The sequence below is a fragment of the Adiantum capillus-veneris genome, chromosome 18, assembly GCF_014529385.1.
Source record: "Adiantum capillus-veneris isolate H3 chromosome 18, ASM1452938v2, whole genome shotgun sequence".
Lineage (NCBI taxonomy): Eukaryota > Viridiplantae > Streptophyta > Polypodiopsida > Polypodiales > Pteridaceae > Adiantum > Adiantum capillus-veneris.
In genome coordinates this window covers 24,531,622-24,537,653 of record NC_140948.1, presented here as the reverse complement: position 1 = coordinate 24,537,653, position 6,032 = coordinate 24,531,622, and the positions used below count along the sequence as shown (strand labels likewise).

General features: G+C 44.0%; 1 pseudogene; it reads left to right on the top strand.

The window, feature by feature from the left end:
• LOC147435362 (uncharacterized) lies at positions 1–497 on the top strand (annotated as a pseudogene).
• Positions 498–6,032: the final 5,535 nt, after the last annotated feature.

The window sequence follows — 6,032 nt, the reverse complement described above, 5'->3', positions numbered from 1 at the left end:
ATGATTTTTTTCTTCACAAAAACCAATGCTGACAAAAGTTCTTGTCTGCTTGAGCTTGATGAGAACAATATAGAACTGTTTAAACTTGACGAGAACAACATAGAGATATCTGAGGGTTTTCAGCATGGCAAGGCTGTTGTAAAAAGTGGGGATAGAGTGGAGGACCCCGAGGCTGAACCCTTCGTGGTTGAGAACCATGGCAAGGAAACCATTGGACATGACTCCAACAAGGTCTCAATCGACAACCAGGAAGGTAATGAAGTGCATATATGTAGTGTTTCATTTTTGTTCAAGCAGATTTAGGTTTTTCTCCTAAACCTTATTGTGATCCCAGAGGATAAAGTGGAGGACGCAGAGGATGTGGAGACATTACTAGTATTGCAGATACTCTGAGGAAGAAACGCAAGCGACAACAAGAGGAAGGAGTGCATCATCCAGATCCAAAGAAAAGTACTAATCAAGACCCCCCCAAAACCCGTGCACATCAGAAACTTTAACTTTTCCATGTGCTTTTTGTTAGGAAATAAGACGTAGCTAAATAGATAATTGAGTAGATTACTTAATGGAGAGAGACAAATTTATATACACGAGATTATAGTGTAGAGAGAGAGAGAGAGAGAGAGAGAGAGAGTACACACGATATACGTGGTTCACCCAATGTGGGCTACGTCCACGGGAAAGCAGCCACTCAATGGCTTTGGTACTTCAAAACAAGAAGTAGTTTACAAAGGGATTATACCCTTAATGGAGCTCCCGCCTTGCTTCACTCTCACCACCTCACACTCACCTTGTTGCATCAACTTCACACTATGAAATGTGTGTAGAAATGGCCTCCTTTTATAGGCCAAAAGGGCTGCCCTCTCTTATGAGAGACAGCCATGTGTAGCCGCCCTTGTGCGAATAAGTCCAAATCGGACCCTCCAATCCGCCCATGTGTGGCCGCCCTTGAGAAGACAAGTCCGCTTTTGAATTCGGCCACCGGCCATTGAATTCCGACCACCGGCCACCGGCCATTGACTTCCGACCACCGGCCATTGAATTCCGACCACCGGCCACCGGCCATTGACTTCCGACCACCGGCCATTGGCCATTGACTACCGGCCACCGGCCAACCGACCGGTTGTTTTCCGACCACTTTCCGATCGTCGTCCGGCCATAATATTCCGGTGAAAAAAAGTCTCGGGGGCCTCCGCCCCCGAGGCCTTTAAAGTTGCCCCTGATTCTTGTCCGTGAAAATTTTGGTTTCCGGTGAGTGATTTTCCTTCACGCACGATGGCTTCTCCTCATAATGGGGGCCTTACAAATGTGCGCTTTTACCACAGAAAATTACAAGGGTAAATCAGGCTCCATACTTAACAATCTCCCACTTGGAGACTGATCTCCAAACCAAACCTGTGACTGCTTTCCATTCTAGCTTTTTATCCTTGAATGCCGATTGAAGATGAGCAAAAGCTCAACTTCTCCTTGTTGACCACCTTTGTAAACATGTCTGCAGGATTTTCACTTGTATGCACCTTTCCTAGCTTTAGTTGTCCCTCTTCCAAAAGAGTGCGTATGAAGTGATATCTCACCTCAATGTGCTTTGTCCTTGAATGAAAGGCTGAGTTCTTCGCAAGATGGATAGCGCTTTGGCTATCACTGTACAAGACACAATTGTCTTGTTTGAATCCAAGCTCTTCTAAGAATCTGTGAAGCCACAGAATTTCTTTGCTTGCCTCCGTCGTTGCTACATACTCTGCTTCCGTGGTAGAAAGTGAAACCACTTTCTGCAGCTTTGAAGCCCAGCTTACTGTTGTGCCTCCAACCGTGAACACATAGCCCGTAGTGCTCCTTCGAGTATCTTTGTCACCTGCCATATCTGCATCAGCATACCCTTCTAGAAAAATATCAGTTCCTCCAAAATACAAAGCATTTGTTGTTGTCCCTTTTAGATACCTAAGTATCCACTTCACAGCTTGCCAATGCTCTTTACCTGGGTTGTCCATGAACCTACTCACAACTCCCACTGCATGTGCAATGTCTGGCCTTGTCCAGACCATAGCATACATTAGAGAACCTACCGCTGTAGCATATGGAACTTTAGACATATAGGCTATCTCCTCTTGTGTCTTTGGACACATATCCTTCGTTAGTTTAAAATGACCAGCCAAAGGTGTAGAAACTGGTTTTGCATTTTGCATTGCAAACCTTTCTAGTACCTTCTTGATGTAATCTTCTTGAGATAGCTTTATTGTCTTCTTCGTCCTGTCCCTTGATATTTTCATACCAAGTATCCTCTTTGCAGCACCTAAATCTTTCATTGAAAAAGATTTGGACAGCTCCTCTTTTAGGTCTTTGATGTCCTGCATGTTAGCACTTGCAATCAACATGTCATCAACATACAACATTAGGATGATGAATTTCCCATCTCCCAAATTCTTCGTGTAGACGCAGTGATCCGAGTTGCATCTTGTGAATCCATGATCCAACATCCATCGATCAAACTTCAAGTACCATTGTCTTGATGCTTGCTTTAAACCATACAAGCTCTTCTTTAATCTGCAAACCATTTTCTCCTTACCTTTTACTTCATACCCCTTTGGTTGAAGCATGTAGATTTCCTCCTCTAAGTCACCGTGAGGGAATGCCGTATTTACATCCATTTGCTCGAGATTTAGATCATGAGAAGCCACAAGGCTTAAGACAAGCCTAATTGAGTTCATTTTTACAACAGGAGAAAATATTTCATTGAAGTCAATACCTTTCTTTTGAGAAAAACCTTTTACCACAAGCCTAGATTTGTACCTTTTCTTCCCACCTTCTTCTTCCTTTATCTTGTACACCCATTTGTTTTGAAGTGCCCGCTTACCTTTAGGCAACTCAACCAACTCCCATGTTTGGTTCTGATGTAGTGAGTCCATCTCCACTTGCATGCTCTTCGTCCATTCTTCTTTGGATTCATGTTGCATAGCTTCTTCATATGATTCCGGCTCTCCAGAATCTGAGATCAAGAGATGGTTGAAGGAAGGAACAAACCTTTCTGGAGGTCTACTTGCTCTTGTAGATCTTCGGGGAATAGGTTGAGGCTCCTCATTTGGTTGATGTTGTTGCACATTGTCACCGTTTGCAGTCCTTGAGTCTTCACCGTCCTCAAGCTCCATGTACTCATCACCTGTTTCTTTTGTTTGTTTTCTTTCCAAGTAATCTTTGTACATATTTTGTTCATTAAAAATTACATCCCTACTCCTTAAGATTTTACCATCTTCAGGATTCCATAGGCGATACCCAAAGTCTCCTTCTCCATAGCCAATGAAGAAACACTTTTTGGACTTTGCATCTAACTTTGATCTTAGGCTTCTATCTATGTGCATGAAAGCCTCACACCCAAACACTTTGAGAAATGCATAATTCACCGGTTTACCTGTCCATGCCTCTTCTGGAACTCCCCCATCCAATGCCGTTGAGGGTGACCGATTGATTAAGTACACAGACGTACTTACAGCTTCCGCCCAAAGTTCAAGCGGTAGGCCTGCATGTAGCCGCGTGCTTCGTGCTCGTTCCATAATTGTCCTGTTCATCCTTTCCGAAATCCCATTTTGTTGAGGTGTCCTTGGGGTTGTCCTTTGCCTCCGAATTCCATTGCTAGCACAAAAGCTTTCAAAAGCTTGGCTGCAATATTCACCTCCATTGTCGGATCTGAGGCATTTAACCTTGGTACCTATTTCATTCTCCACAAAGGCTTTCCACCTTTGAAATATGGAAAATACATCGGATTTATTCTTCATGACATAAACCCATGTTTTTCTAGTCGCATCGTCTATGAATGTTACATAGTACAATGAGCCACCAAGTGATGGTGTACTTGCAGGACCCCAAACATCAGAATGAACCAACTCAAGTTTTTTATTTTTTCTTTCATTTCCTGATTTTTGAAATTTTACCCTCTTTTGTTTACCATAAACACAATCTTCACAGAACTCTAAGTCCACTTCTTTCAAACTTGGTAGAAGCTTCTTTGTTTGAAGGATTTGCATTCCTTTGGCACTCATATGCCCAAGTCGGTAGTGCCACACCGCACTGTCAACTTCTGTAGTTGCTGCACAAGCTGAAGGTTGCGTGCTAACAGCACACAAGTAAAGTGTACTGACTTTTTCACCCTTGGCAACCACCAAAGATCCCTTTGAGATCTTCCACCGTTTGTTTCCGAATGCAATGTTGTGACCTTCATCGTCCAATTGTCCTGTAGAGATCAAATTTTTGCGAAGAGAAGGAACATGCCTAACATCTTTCAGCTTCCATTCATTTCCGTTAGCAGTTTTGATAGAAATTGTACCTTTGCCGACAATCTCACAAGCTTCATCATCTCCCAAGTATACATACCCAAAATTACCTTTGGTGTAGTCTTGGAAATGTTGCTTGTGTGGTGTCGCATAGAATGAAGCCCCGGAATCTACTATCGAGGAATTAGACACATTGTCTAATGAGAGAATTAGAGCATCTTGCTCTACTTTACCTGCCACATTGGCCTCCGATGTTGGCTTGTTGTCTTGAGACTCTGTCTCCTTCTTCTTCTTGGACCAGCAATCCTTCTTGACGTGGCCCTTCTTGCCGCAGTTCCAACATTCAAGAACTGACTTTGTTCGTGATTTGCTCCGTCTTGAGCGATCACGACCCTTTTGGTTTTTGAACCTCTCCTTAGGCCTTCCTCTTGTTTCCACTGATAGTGCAACACTTGATGATTCTCCTGTGCTTCTCCTTCGCATTTCCTCGCTTAGAAGAACACCCACAACATCATCAAACTTAAGAGTATTTGTGCCAGAGATAGAATTACTTACAGCCATCACAAGGCTGTCCCAACTATCCGGTAGAGATGATAGTATAAGGAGAGCTCGCACTTCGTCATCGAAATTGATTTTCACTGATCGAAGTTGACTTATGTTTGTGTTAAAGTCATTTAGGTGTTCTGCAACTGAACCATTCTCTGCCATCTTTAGATTGAACAAGCGCTTCATAAGAAATACCTTATTGGATGCCAATGGTTTCTCGTAGAAGTCGTCAAGTGACTTCATCAAGTCCTCCGTGGTCTTCATCTCCGAAACATTGAAGGCCACCGTTGACGCCAAGCTTAACCGGATTGTTCCCAGTGTCTTTCGATCAAGGACAATCCATGCTTCATCTGCCATTGTTGCGGGCTTCTTCGCAAGACCGCCTAGTGGCAAATAGAGGTCCTTCTGGTAGAGATAGTCTTCAATCTGCATCTTCCAATGTTGGTAGTTTTTGCCGTTGAACTTCTCAATCTTGAGCTTCCCCTCCTCCGCCATAACTCCCACTCAATTCAAGGAATCCTTTCCTTGAGATAATTTAGCTACGAGCAAACCTTGCTCTGATACCAGTTGTTAGGAAATAAGATGTAGCTAAATAGATAATTGAGTAGATTACTTAATGGAGAGAGACAAATTTATATACACGAGATTATAGTGTAGAGAGAGAGAGAGAGAGAGAGAGTACACACGATATACGTGGTTCACCCAATGTGGGCTACGTCCACGGGAAAGCAGCCACTCAATGGCTTTGGTACTTCAAAACAAGAAGTAGTTTACAAAGGGATTATACCCTTAATGGAGCTCCCGCCTTGCTTCACTCTCACCACCTCACACTCACCTTGTTGCATCAACTTCACACTATGAAATGTGTGTAGAAATGGCCTCCTTTTATAGGCCAAAAGGGCTGCCCTCTCTTATGAGAGACAGCCATGTGTAGCCGCCCTTGTGCGAATAAGTCCAAATCGGACCCTCCAATCCGCCCATGTGTGGCCGCCCTTGAGAAGACAAGTCCGCTTTTGAATTCGGCCACCGGCCATTGAATTCGGCCACCAGCCACCGGCCATTGACTTCCGACCACCGGCCATCGGCCATTGACTAACGGCCAACCGACCGGTTGTTTTCCGACCACTTTCCGGCCGCCGTCCGGCCATAATATTCCGGCAAAAAAGAATATTCCAGCGAAAAAAAATCTCGGGGGCCTCCGCCCCCGAGGCCTTTAAAGTTGCCCCT